The sequence below is a fragment of the Thunnus albacares genome, chromosome 11 (assembly GCF_914725855.1).
Source record: "Thunnus albacares chromosome 11, fThuAlb1.1, whole genome shotgun sequence".
Lineage (NCBI taxonomy): Eukaryota > Metazoa > Chordata > Actinopteri > Scombriformes > Scombridae > Thunnus > Thunnus albacares.
The window spans coordinates 1,911,304-1,926,352 of record NC_058116.1 but is presented as its reverse complement, the minus strand read 5'-3'; the positions used below and the strand labels follow the sequence as shown (position 1 = coordinate 1,926,352).

Here is a 15,049-nt window from a genome sequence, read left to right as displayed (position 1 = left end):
TGAGAAAGCTGTGTTGACCTTGTGTTCAAGCCTTTAATGATCTTAACTCAAGATATTAGTGGTTGGTTTATTTTGAAACCAAATATTCATGAGTCAGGTTTTGGGCCAGTGTTGGCCCACTGTGTAGCAAGCTGTGAATGATCGGGGATCTCAAAGTGTGTTTACACTTCCTTTTCTGAACAGCGGAAGGAGTGATTGCTAATAAATATTTGATGTTGTTTTCAGCAGATTTGCTTTCATGCAGACACTCCAGCTGCACCCGCCGCTGTGATGAGAGGTTTGTCAGTGGAGTCCTGATTCAATTAAACTTTTTACACTGCCTCTCGACCACAGGGTTATTACAGTCAGTATTTTTCCACACAGGAATCATTACTTTGATCCAGAATATTTTCTTACTCTCTATGTCCTGCAGCTGTGGTAGTTTGCCTTTTGCTAAGTTTAGAAAAAGATTTTTTACAAAAGTATGTGCTATACAGCAGAACCCGTACTATTTACTATTATATTAGTAGTATTCCTCATATTAGACAAGCAACCTCAGTTGACAGTTTTATTGTCTTTTACTCTTTTAGTATGTCTTAATTGATATTTATCCTGTTCTTAATATGTGTATATATGTGTATGTATATATATGTGTATATATATATAGATATATATTTATATATTATATTTCTTTCGTAAAGCACTTTGAGCTGCATTTTATATCATGAAAGGTGCTGTATAAATAAAGTTTATTATTATTATTATTATTATTATTATTATTATTATTATTATTATTATTATTATTATTATTATTATGATACCTTAAAACTAGTTAATATCAGTGTTGGAAAAGTAAATCACAGAGCAGTGACTTATTACTCTCATAAAACTCTAAGGAGGCTGTTATTCATTACTGAGTGAGGAAAATAATACTGTCTAACCATCTTCTATCTATTGTTAGGTGGAGCGGAGCATGTGGAACCAAATGCAAGAAACTGCAGGCTGAGCAAGGAGAATATATAAGAATAAGAATAAATTCTTCATTAAAGCTTGAGTGCAGAGCTAAACTGAACAATACTGAACAGAGCAGAACAACCTGAGAAAAGGATCCAACAATACTGAACTGAAAACCAGGACTTAAATACAAACTGAACTAATGAAACAACAAGGAACAGGTGGCAAAACAGAAGGGCAGGCTGGGAGCTGATTGGCTGGGGAAGACAAAGGGAGCAGGGCAGGGCTAACGAAAAAAAAATCAAAAACAGAGCTTCATCCATGAGCCAAATAAAAGTTCACAGTATAACCATGCACAATCCTTTTCATATATGAACCATCATTCACTAAACTGTTTTGGAATTACATATATATAACTTGAAGTGCAAAAGTCACACTGAGAAAACACAGCAAACAAACCTCAACACTACATCGCCATCCCAGGAACCTTTGCCAAAGAATAGAAACATAAATTGCTGTTTACAAGCAAGAACCAATAAATCTGTCAAGCTGAGTGGTCTGCACATTAAGGCTGCATGTAACAGAAATTGGACTAAAAGACAGCTGCAGCTCTGAATAACATAACTAGTGTTTCAGTTCATTTGAGCACTTAGTTCCAATGAGAGCCGATGTAGAAAACAACAATTTCTCAACTGGTCCTTAAATATCATCTGGAACTTCTTATCTGTCCTTCTTCCAACTCAGTCCAATCTTAAACAGACTGAAAAGCCTGAGAGCATCTGGAGGAACACAGGGCCAGACTGGGACAGAACCATAACATCTATCTACCCATCCATCCATCCATCCATCTATCCATCCATTCAGTCATCTCTGTATTGCTGCACAGCTAGTAGAAACCTGCTCTGTTTATCAGGAGCTGGAACATTTTCAGTATTATTTGTTAACAGGATGAGGCTCAGGACGTGGGAGTGTTTTCTGATTAGGTGCTTCAGCAGATTGGTTCTTGAGTTCATTGCTGTTACCAGGTGAGTCAGACATTGACACAAATGAAATGCAACGCTAATTTTCTTATCCTTGGTGGAGTAAATTCAAAATAATGAGAGTATTTCCACTTGTCAACATCTCCTCCGCCACATTACACTTTATTTACATTCTTAAGGGCCTGGAAACAGTTCTGGCAGCTGAAGGGCCAGACAGTCATCCAGAGACAAAATCATTTTAGTTGTCAGCTATTGACAAAAGTTTGAAAGCCATTTTAAAGTTAAACACTGGTTAACAGCTTTACCACATTGAAGATACCAACCCTGTCTCCTACAAATGATTATTTAAATGATATCATATTTAAATGTTTTATCAAGAATAATGTTAATGTTATACATGACAGCAAAGCATTTATTGTTTTTGTGCTTATTTGGCTATTCTTCAATACTTGTGTCTGGAAACCAAAGTCTGGAGGATCTGTAGTCAGCCATGTTGTTTGGAAATGTGGTACTGTTTTGTTTTGTTACAAGTGGCCATTAGTTTCCACATATTTGTATTCAGTATAAAAATCTATCAGGAGATACTTGAAATGTGTAATCCATCACAGTAACATCTGTCAGTCTGTCCACCAAATATCTCAACACCTATCTGATGGATTGAACTCATTCATGTTCCCATCAGGATCAATTGTAATTACTTTTCATTTAGCACCAGCATCAGTTCCAAAAATGATTTTTCCAATGTTTTGGTTTTGACCAAATACCTACAAAACTAATCTACATTTAAACTGCTCAGTGATAACGTCTCACTGATAAAAAGTAACATTAACAAAAGTAAAACAGACTTGAAGTTCATTGTAATGGATTACAGAGTCTGCTAATAGATTTTCATACAAAAATGAATGGTAACCAATGGCTGCCTGGAAATGAACTGTGGAACCCTTTGTTAAGTGAATTGAAGGATGGTAGTGGTGGTTAAATAAAAATATAAGAAGTCATTACTATCATGAGACAGGATGTGAATGTGAAGGTTCAAGGCAAACACTCACACATCCATTCATCACACCCAAACTTCACTTCCTGGCTAAATACTGACCTACATGAACCTCATGGTAAATATAAATAGATGACGCACAATAGTTCAGTGTGAGGTTAATTTAAAGAAAACACTCTTGAAAAAGTTCTTCATAAAAAATATAGGATGACTTAATTCAGCTGTAGTGGGAAGTTCAGGAAAGCAAAGTGATTGTCGCATGTCAATAGCTGCTCGGAGGTTGGTGTTCCTTCTTTTGTTTGGCTACTTCCAGCATTTCTTTCAGAGGAACAGCTGGAACTGACATCTCCTGCAGACTGGGAGCTGAGTCATGCTTTATAATGCTTAACTGGGCTAAACTGCTGTTTAATTTGCTCACAGAGACAGTGTGTTTGTACTGTTACAGAATGTTCACTCTGACATTACACATTTTCCATTCAGCGAATTCTCTTTTAAAAGATAACATTGGATTTTATCTTTTTTATTTTTATCAACAATTTCCCTGAGGAACTGAGCAATGAATTTAGTGTAGACACAGCCTGGTGTAGCTTCTGCAAGGGTATCAGTGTTTTAACTAAGCAGATAGTGCAAACTAACAAAGTCAACAGAACTATGTAAGGCCCTGAAATTCCATACTTACACACAAATGTATAAGTCCTTTTTCAGATTATGCTTCTGGCATTTAGGTAAACATAAAAAATATGATACAATTCATTACAGAGCTATTCAATCATTTTTGGGAGTTTACACCAGTTTTAGCCATTGGTGTTGATATGGGATGGGAAACTTCACACGTCAGACATAAATGTGAGATGAATCCACATGTCTGAAAAGCAGGTCACTACAAGATCTTTTAATTTGGACATTTTTTCATGGATATCCCTGGACTAGTAAAGTGAAATCTTCATTTTGTATATTTTTTACTTTTTAAAACAGGTAACAGTGTAATATTCATGATGCTCAGCGCAGATTGTTCCTTTTATGGTCTGTTGGTGTTTGCTACAAAGTTAAATTATGCAACTATATTGTCATAAAAAACGGTTTATAACAGCAATTTAGAGGCTTATGTGAAGCAGAATTTAAAAGTCAGAGATCTCTGTGTGCAACACTTCTGTTCAGGAACATTACCATCATTGCTCTTTACATAATGATTTATGGATCATGTTTTTTTTAGTAAAAATGTCCTTAATCTCTGCTGACTTTTATGGTTGGATGATTATCTCCATGATTTCAGTATACAAACTATGTACTGTAGTTTATATGCCCACATACTTTTGTGTGCTATTGGTCCAGTGCTATTTTGAATTGTTTGAGCAAGGCCCCTTAGTTCCAATTAAAAGAAAGCTTAATATAGCATACAATTCTATTTTAGACAAGTGGCTCTCAGGAACCAGATTTGGCCTATGAGAAAATTTCATAAGGCCCTTCCGAGAATTTATTGTGAAATACAGATCACCCAACATCAGTGCTGGACTCACTAAAGCTCTTGTGGGTGAATGTCCCTGAAAATAGCTGCATCTAGGTTTCAACATCTAGTGAAAAACCTGAAACCAGAAGAGTTGAGGCAACAATAGGACCACATGCATTTGGCCATGTAGTGTACTTCCAAACTTCAGCTGCAAACTTCAAAATAAATCTAAACAGTGTCTTCTCAGGAGAAAAAACTGTGCTACCAGTAATGAGCCATGTGTTTTTGTCCATGAAGTCAGGTATTCACACACTCCTCAGTCAGCCAACAACATTCTGCCACTCAGTCTACCCAGAAGCCTTCAGTGTGTATGCCTGAAGATGGAGGTTCACAGGATCTATAGTACATGCTGGAATATTCTGCAATAATGGCTCCATTTGTTTCATGTGGGAAAATGTATTATGAAACCACACATATTTGATGTATTCGCAGTCCATCTTCAATCTGCCTTAATATTACACTAAACATCTTTTTTATATGTTTATAAAAGCTAATGCATTTTATCAAGGCAATGTCTTACACTGAATATAAATGAAGAGATGTTTATTCTGATGTCGCTGTTCACTGTTTTTTTTTTCTGGAGATGGAAGCCTGCTTACTTTTAAAATCATGAAACAAGAATTTGTTAGGTGGTCTAACCTGAGAGTGTGATTGTAGTGTAGTGTGTAGTGTGTCTAGTTTCAGAGGCGTGCGGTGACTGTTTGCTTATCTCTCAGGATGTGGTGCCATATGAACCCAGACTCTCATTTATTGCTGACAGGAGCATCATAATCACTTCCTACAACTTCACTCTGTCATTCATCACACTGATTGAAAGGCTTGATAATGACAATACATAAGCAAATCAATCATTCAGCTTTTACTTTTTTCCTTTGTTTGTACTTGTTCGTTTTTAGCCATGCTAGCAGCGTGGCTTAGGGATGGCAATGTTGGTCTACCACTTTGGTCAGAACTGCTAAACTCTACAATTGTTTGTTGGATGCATTGCATTGAAATTTGGCAAGAACATTCATGTCCCCCTCAGAATGGTGATCCTTAAATATTCATCTAGTGCCATCATCAGGTCAAAATTTCAATTTGTCCAGTACTTTGGTTTATAACCAAGTACCTGCAAAACTCAAAACAATCCCATTAATCTCAGTTGTATTTTGTGTTTAGTGCTAATTAGCAATGGTTAGCAAACATGCTAAACTAAGATGGTAAACATGGTAAATGATATACCTTGTAAAAATCTGCATGTTAGCATTGTCTTTGTGAGCATGTTAGTGTAATGTACACCAGCAATAATCCTGAAATCCAAAACAAAAACACAAGTCACAAGTTCTGTTTGTGGTAAAAGCTAACAAAAAAAAGTAAAATAGATGGTATGTTTGTTCCCTTAACCAAAAAAGGAGACATAATGGAGAGTGGATTATATGTTTCAGCAATGGAAAACAAAAGAATGTAATGGACCAATAAATAGATTATGACAGAATAATAATGAAATATTTCTACTGTCATGGAATGAAGTATCTTATTTCTGATGTTGCGTCTCTGTGGAGGTTGAAGCAAAGTTTGATATTCTGTTTCTGAACTTTCCACTGCAGATTGTAAATTATTCTGTCAGACATTTTAATGTGTGATTGAACCTCATACAGTCATTCACACGTCTCCGCTCATATAAACTTGATTTTAATGCCACATTTTCTTTAAGTTCTGTGAAATCTGAGTTAACACTCTTGTACATGTAATGATGGACATGAAAGGACATGTCTGCCAATAACAACCACTGATGAAACATTTCTGTGAACCCTCACCTCTCCAGAATAATGGGCTGTACCATGTGGGTGTTTAAACAATGTCAAACTAGTTTTGCATCAAACATTACAGACCTGCTGTGTATTTTTTAGGGGTGTGACTTTCAGATCAGCATGCCAGTTAATTATTACACGTTGAAACAGTAAGAGAACAGGTCATCAGTTTGATTCCTGGACCAGCAAGATAAATCTTGGCGTGGAGGTTATGGAACAGCATCATTTACACTGCTGAGGTGCTTTTGAGCAAGGCGTTTGATGAATGTGGGAGTTTTGGTACTGAACTTTACAACTTAATAACAGTAGGATGAATTGCAAGAATAGTAATTTCTCATATATCTCATCCCTCTAATTTATGGTACATTTCAGTGTAACATTTCATTTTGATATTTCTATTTCACATTGTAATGTTTCAGAATGTAAGCTATTCCATTCCAAGAAAACCAAACTCAGTTTTGAAAATGACTGAAGTAAATTCAGTTTGAAGGACAACAGCGTTGAGTGTTGAAGTCTTGATTTTATGACATATTGCTTCTTTTTATTTAAATGTTTTTCTTTTTTTTGATACGCAGTTCTTCCTTGTTTTGAATGCTCTATTCAAATCTAGCTGTATCATTCAATGTGCTGCCTGTTGACATTGTTTCCAGCAGCAGCAGGCAGCTGTATACAGCTAGCAAGCTCTGATAAACCCATTGTACACTACTGGCCAGCACCCAACAAACCAAACACCAGACACGATATTTTAGATGTCTAAATATCAAATGCTTTTCTCAGGAGTTGGTGGAGACCAAACCAGGGCTACATGTAGGGTGAATATTATGACCACAGACATGACTCCAGTATTCCAGTATTCATTATTGATGTATGATCCATACATGAGGGTGATTCATCATTCATAATTCACTTTAATAAAGATACCAGCATGCATGCTAATCTTGCCATTTCCATCAAAGTGTGGTGGAATATAACTTCATTCACTCTAACTGAAATATCAGATAAAAAAACAAACTTTCTCGGTCCCACTCTGTCTGCACGCTGGATTGTTGTTATTCATTTCTCTGTTTTGTAGTCAGCATGCAGATATGTCAAAAAGAAATCAAGGAAACTTACTGGCAAATTTTGGATTTACCAAAAAATCTAAGTCAATTGACTCTAACGTCAGGCCTCTGTGGTTGCTTCTGTTTTAAGGTAAGGGCTATACCCACTTAATGCTATTATTCACTGTTAGTACTGTATGTGATGGGTGTTGATGAGGACTGGATCCCTTATAGGCAGCCTGGCCTGTTTTTGTTGGTATATACAATACTCATGCATGCGTGTTGTTACAGGTTGCTTTGTTGATACCAGTGGTGGAAGTACTCAGATCCTTTACTTAAGTAAAAGTACCAATACAGCAATGTAAAAATACTCCATTACATGTAAAAGTCCTGCATGCAGAATCCTACTACAGTAAAAGACAGCTGAAAAGTGACCCTGACTACACACTACTTTTTGTAAGACATCAAAAGCCAAAAAGGTTGGAAACCACTGGTTTCATCTTTAACAATGTGTTGTATTTTAAAAGCTTGTTATATTATCGATTGTGTCATCACTCGGCAGAGTATAGCCCACTGTGCCCTGCTGTAGTTGTCCATATTGTATCAAACTGTGATGTGATGGCCTACATTCTTGCAGCCATGTATTTTTCTCTGCAACAAGAGTTAGTCCTCCCATAAAAAAAAGGTTGGTGGAATGATGTAGAATCTAAATCTTCAAATCTGCAAAGTAACCAATTATAACTGTCAAATGGTTTTACATTTGATAGCAACTTTACACATCTGATGACTACTAATTATAACTGTATTATTATTAATAACATATTGTTATGTAGTGTAAACTGTAGGCTACTGGCAATTCCTTTTTATCCAGGCCATTTGTTGTAGATTTGTGAGGGAGCTATTGCTCTGTTTGGAACTCACTGGTCAAATAAATTTCCCTGTTTAAATACTATAAGTTCGTGTGTGGAGTCAGAGTATGAAGCAGTGGAGTGACATCATGTCCTTATGGAAATGTGTCCCGGAGAGGCCCCTCCCTGCCCCGGTGACATCAGCCGGGGCTCTGCTGCTTTCCTCCTGGAGCACACACTCAGTCCGCACACACGTCCACACCACTGGGCCAGCTCGACGGAAACTGCGCCTGCCCGGCTATTATCGCTTTCTTCATGGGACAAAACGAGAGTTCTTCGCTGCCAGGTAAGCTGCCATCTTCTTCTCGTCTCTGTCTTCCTCCGAGTCTGCTCAAAATGTTTTTTTTTTATCCTCCACATGGAACAATGTAACCGCTGTGAGAGAATGTTACAGTCGCTCTGTTTTCATCCTGAAGCCAAAGAATTAGCTGCAACTTTTCACTGAGGGAAAAATCCACAGTGGGTGAAAAAAACTTTAAAAACGTTTAATCGATATTGAACTGGTCGACAGTCCTTGCAAGTTCACGGTGTGTTAAGACTTTGACGGTTAAGCCACATTTCTCCTGTGTTTTCTGTGTCGCTGTTTGTTGGACCGTTTTTGAACCCAGCGAGCCTGCTGCGGGTGTAACGTTACCGTCAAACTACAGTAACGGTTGTTTCTGATGGAAAACAGCAGCGCTGTGCTACGTTGATGTAATCAAAAGTCTTTTTTCATCCGTCATTTCAAGTGAAACCCCGCCTAATAGAGAAGCAAAGCCTCGTAAAACTGTAATAACTGTCAGACATTCAGCAGGAGCAGTGTTGTAACCTCACTGTACCGTTAATGAACGCGCTATCACGGAGGTCTGACTGTGGGTGACACCGGTTGCCATGGCATTAACGAACACAACACAACTCCGCTGATTTCAAGAGAAGACTCGGCATCATCTTCATCATCTACACAGCACAGGCTGCTGTTTACAGGAAACACGGATCACAGAGGTTTCAGACTCAGGACCCGTTTCATTCCTCATGTGCGTGTTGTCAGGAACTGAGGTCTGTTCCACCAAATAGAATATTAACTAATTAATACAGAGAGGAAGAAGAGGAATGATGAAAACTAGAGCTGAAATGATTATTTTATCAATTAATTGATTAACAGTACTTGTACACTTGTACTAAATTGAATTTCTTTAGGTTTTGGATAGTTGGTCAGATAAAAGCACATATTTGAAGACATAACATTATGGGAAACCTGACTGGATATTTTTCACCAATCTGACATATTATGGTCTGATTCATTGATCAATTGAGAAAATAACCAGTAGATTAATCGAACATAAAAACAACTGTTGTGATCCAAGTAAAAAAAAAAAGAGAAAGGAATCTGAATATCTCAATGGCCTCATCATACATACAAGATACTTTATTACAAGTAGAGCTGCATTGATAAGTCGATTAATCAAATAGTCAATCAACAGAAAATTAATTGGCAACTATTTTGATGATTGATTAATTTTTTCAGCAAAAATGCCAAAAGTTTTCAACTTCTCAAATGTGATGATTTTAGGCTTTTCTTTCTCATACATGATTATAAACTGAATATCTTTAGGTTTTGGACTGTTGGTCAAACAAAACCACCTTTGACTCTGTGAAAGTGTAATGGTCATGTTTCACTTTTTTTTTTTGTTGCTATTTTATTGACCAAACGATCAATCAAGGGAATAATAGGCAGATTAATTGAGAATGAATATAATCATTAGTTGCAGCCCTAAAGTTGAGTATATATCTCCAACCAATACAGGATATTTTTATTTTTCATCACTGTGAGAGTAGGAAACAATCTATTTTTGTCAAGTGTGCCTCAGGATGGGTAATTAAAGAGCTGTGACAACAATAATAATGAAGTGATAAGATCACTTTTAAGCTAAGATCATTTTTTAACTGTAAACTTCAGTGGAATTCAAATACAAAAATACCTTCAACACAAATATTCTAAACTAGAATTAAGACAAGGCAAGTTCATATAGGCTTAAGGTTCCAGTGTATAGAACCTTAAACAAGGCAAAGAGATGCATTTGAGCCTTAACAATACAATGTAGAGGAAAATAAAATCATTTGAAGCAAAATAAGATCAAATGAAACATGACAAATGAACATTGACAAAAAGTACAAAAATGCAGCATATAAAACATTTATTGCAGTTGACCTACTGATATATCAGTCTGGCTTTACTTAATGTCTCATGATTATGACTCAGTATCTTAACTTATGTACAGCAAGGAGTCCTGATATGAACTAATAATGGATCAGGTAAAGGTGTGTGAAGCAGAGTCTGTTATCAGAGTGCATTATAGCTCTCATATCACTACGCCATGTTTGAAATCATCATCCACTTTTCTAAGTGTATAATCATTTGGTGAGGTGAGAGTTAGACTCCCTGCTCCACTGCCAGCTCACACTTCTGTTTTTGTACACGTTAAACAAATGTGATGTAACGTGATGTTGATTAGTGAACTTTAGCAGTATTTGGACAGAGCCATGCTAGCTGTTTCCCCTGATTCCAGTATCCATGCTAAGCTAAGCTAAGCTAACTGTATGCTGGCTGTAGCTTCATATTGAACGGACAGACGTGAGTGGTAGTGATCTTTATGCATAATGTGAATCCCTTCACATTAGCAGCAGGTGGGGGGGCTGGTTTTGGAGTGGAGGCTGCTAATCAGGCTAAACAGTTAGGCTACATACAGATAGCTTTCATTTTAGCTTGTAAGAAGAGCTCACTATTAGCCAAACAAGCACACTACATCCAGAACTGGTAGTGGATGAGACACTGCAGGCAAAGCAGTTCAAAATATCACATTTATACAAGTTTATACTTGTTGAACAGGTGTTTTTACAGGATTCCATAAATTGGTTATTGGCTTTTTACTCATGAAGGTTTTATTGAATTTACTGTAACGAGTTTTCTTTCACTTCACCTGGTTCACTGTCTCCTCCACGACCTCTCTGCTCTGCTGTCCGCTCTGTGTGTGTGTGTGTGTGTGTGTGTGTGTGTGTGTGTGTGTGTGTGTGTGTGTGTGTGTGTGTTTGGGAGCTCAGCCCCGCCCTCGGTCAAATACCGCCACAGAGAGCAGAGGAGAGGAAGACAGAGAGAGAGGCTGCTTACGCGGCCACAAAACTCTGATCCACTAATCTCACTCCCTGCTTTCTTAAAGTACTGATACAGCCTCAAAATATCTCTGGGTTCTTACAAATTTAGAACTAGTTACAATTCGGAACGGCTTTTCCGGGTTTCATATTTGTGAGATGGAAAAGAGAATATTTATTCCTTGTATTTTCTATTCCTTCATCCATTTTTTTGTTTATCTGGCAGTTATCGAGTGAAAAGCTGTTAAGATGCTGAGGCCAAGTCTCAGCCTCAGTCTTTCCTGCTGAGGTCTGGGGATGATGTGACATCAGTGGGTTCTTTTAGGACAACACAGGCTTTCAGACCATCAGGTTGTAAACAGTGTTTGAAGCAGTCATCTAAACCAAATCATTTGGAAGGGAGTGGTTTTACATCATCAGGGGTTGTTTACAACCTCTCTGCCTGTCTTTCTGGCTTGTAGGACTCCTGCAGACTTCAAATGGAAGTCTTGGAGTTGTAATTTTTGACATGAGAAGTCAACACATATAGTCATATGTTTGGCATTCAAGCAGTCTTGATGACACAGTTAATGATGGACAAATGACAACAAACTAGATGTTCACTATTAAAAATGCGGAAGGATTTGTTTTTTTCCATTTCAACTTCATCTTTAGGAATAAGAAATAGATAAACAACAACAAAAATTATAAAGTTACCTCTTTGGACCTTAAAAATAAAGCTACAGCCACTTGACAGTTAGCTTAGCTTAGCTCCTAAATAAATGGAAAAACTGTCAACAGTAAACCAGAAATGTAAGATGTGTGTTATCTTCTGTTATGAAGAGAAGATGTGATATTTTCTCTGTAACCTGATGCAGCACAAACAGCATGAAAAGTTATAAACTCAGCCATTTCCCAGAATGCTAAACAACAAAAATCAATTTCTCATAGATTTGATTCTATTTGGACGATACAGCATAACCACAACTGTTACTCTTGACTTAATCTCCATATGGAATAGTTCATGGATATATTGAAATGTGTTGCACTGATTCACTCTGTTTACAAGTTCACATATCCACTGCACACCTGAACACAAACTCTGACGGTTTTATAAGGACGGATGGTGAAGAAAATGAAACATTCACTTCAATTGAGGCTCTGACTTCCTGTCAATCCATGTGTCGAATATAATCTGTCGTTTTCAAGCTTTTGTTATATCTATCTATGATCATGTAGCCTATGAACTATTGTATCTATATGAGTCGGAATGCTAGATTAGTTGTGTTGGGACAATTTGTATTTTCCTAAAAATAAGACAACATGTCTCTTGTTCTTCTTTTATAAATTAAATAATGTAGCTTGAGTAATTAGTGGCACCAAAGACTAAATTGGCTTTGTGATGGCCTAGATTGATTAAAATATGATGCTTTATGATGCTTGAGTTTAGTACACCAGTGTTTCTGAATATTTTAGCCAATATGCTACTAATCATGTCTGTGAAATTCGATATTTTCTTGTTGTCAGCTAATCCCATAAAAAGACCAAAACCAAAGATGATTGTCTGACTTCCCCATTCTGTCTGAGACTCTCAGGACCAAGCCCATTAGTTCCTACAGAATATGTCAATCTTTAAAAATGACTCACAATTATATATAGTTTCATTTTCAAAACAGCCTAGGTAATTTCCTGAAACAGCTGGACACTGTAGTTTTTAGCAAGTGACTCAAACAGGAAGAAAAACTGCATTTGTTGGGGACTATTTTCAGCTGCGGATAAATTCACATTTGGTGCTCCAGTGAGTATTTTTGGCAGCCGGATGGTGTGTGGGATAGAGTCAAAATAAACTACAGTGCCTGTTCATGGTTGTGAAGGATCATGTCATCCAGTGCAACAGTGTAGCTCACTGATGTGTTTTTAATAGTTGTTAGACAACAGTGGAGCTCTACGGCACAGAGGAATAAGATGAGAGGTTTTGATATACAAATGACTTGTTAGTAGATCCATTCATCGTTGGGTTTGGTCTTCTCATGGGATTTACCAACAGAAGCTATGTGTGAAAGAAATGGAAACCCTTATTTGGACTATTTGTTAATTCACACTGGCTGACACATTCAAAATGTTCAAAATGACTTGAACAGAGTTTTCATTTGGCAGATTGATGGAACAACACAAACATCTCCTCTGCAGTCCCTCCCTTCTCACAGGCATTCATCAGACCTTCTTAATAATTGCATTTTGGATTGCAATCAAGATTTAATGAACCTGAGCATGGATGGCGTTAACACCTGCTGCACTTTGACCTCTGCTTATCTATCGGAGAGGTTTCTGAAAACAGTTTCTCAATCACTTTCAGAGCAAAAACGTACTTCATCCCTTCATCGTTGAGGAACAACACATCTTGGGTTACAGCTGCACTTGAATAGTCCTCATTGTTTAAATGAATGCATGTGATTCCAGATAAGCGTCGCCCCCCCCCTCCCCTCCCCTCAGAGGGTGAACGTGCGTCTCCTGGTGTCGCTGAAGCTCAGTTCCAGCAGATTACAGCACGAGTTATGACAGAGAGGGCACGGCTGTGTTTGGCATGAGACAGGCAGCTGGTCACCCCCCCCCCCCCCCCCCCCCCCCCCCCCCCCCCGCCGCCCCGTTCTCAACCCTGAGCCTAGGGCCACCCATGTCAGCTTTACTTGTCAGGGACTGAAGCCAGTCATTATACCAGGCATGAGTCATCCTGGAGCTCGGTCTTTTCCTACCAGCCACCCTCCTCTTCCTTCATGCTCTCCAGAGTGAGTGCTCACTGCTGCCTGCGAGCAGAGATGCAGCGATTAACCGATTTCACTATTAACCACGCTTTAAAACCTCATGTAAAGGCTCAGCTAGAACGCCTTAAAGGACAAGTGTTTAAGATTTAGTGGCAACTAGCGGAACGGACTTGGCAGAAATGGAACATAATATTCATAAGTATGTTTTAATCAGTCTATAATAATATGAAAATAAGAATTGTTGTGTTTTCTTTACCTTAGAATGAGCCCTTTATATCTACATAGAGAGCAGGTCCCATGGATGAATTTTAAGAGTTGGATACTGAACAAAAAATGGCGCCAATTCAGTCCAATAAGAATAGCTCAGCTGGTGCATACGCCAAAAAAAAAGTTTCAGACGGATTTCCAATTCGTAAAACTTGCCGAAGAAAAGTTGCTGCTAAAGGATCCAAAACCTCCAACTTAATGCAACTTCAAGAACACCATCCAGCCATACTGCTCAAGTAAAGATAATAGATAGTAATAACTAAGCTAAAAAAAACATTACTTTACTGGAAAGTTACTTAATCATACATTGAGTTGGAAGGGAATAATAAAAACATGTCGCTTACAATCAACAAAGTAATGGTGAGTTAGGAGTTGGGCTTTCAGTGCAACATGAACCAATGGCAGCAAAGCAGGAAAAGGAACATTACACCGTTTATAAACTAGCACTCACCAAAACGGCATGTACTCCCCTCAAGGGCCTCAGTAAGACCATTTACATCCTGCTGCCTCCTCTCACCTGTGTTGAGTAAACACCAGGTATGGAAGGTAAATATGTGACTAACTTAACATTAGGATCTTATAGACTTCCAGCATTATACCAGGAGATCTAATGAATTGCATTTCAGTGATTAATATCACCTGCATCAGAGATGTTCTCAATTTCTTTCTTTCATTTTTACTAAAATAAACAAACAAACAAAATAAAAATAGATTAATTATTAAAATAGGTTATTTAAAATTAATTAAAAAATGGGCATAGATG

At 37.6% G+C, this 15,049-nt stretch overlaps 1 protein-coding gene across 1 annotated transcript in view; it reads left to right on the top strand.

Annotated features, from left to right (window-relative positions):
- The first annotated feature begins 8,093 nt into the window (after positions 1-8,093).
- LOC122992395 (SH3 domain-binding protein 4) overlaps positions 8,094-15,049 on the top strand; it is a 41,453-nt gene continuing 34,497 nt past the window's right edge. Inside the window, exon 1 of the mRNA XM_044366186.1 lies at positions 8,094-8,438. The gene's annotated coding sequence lies outside the window, so the exon portion shown is untranslated. The remainder of the gene's footprint in view (positions 8,439-15,049) is intronic.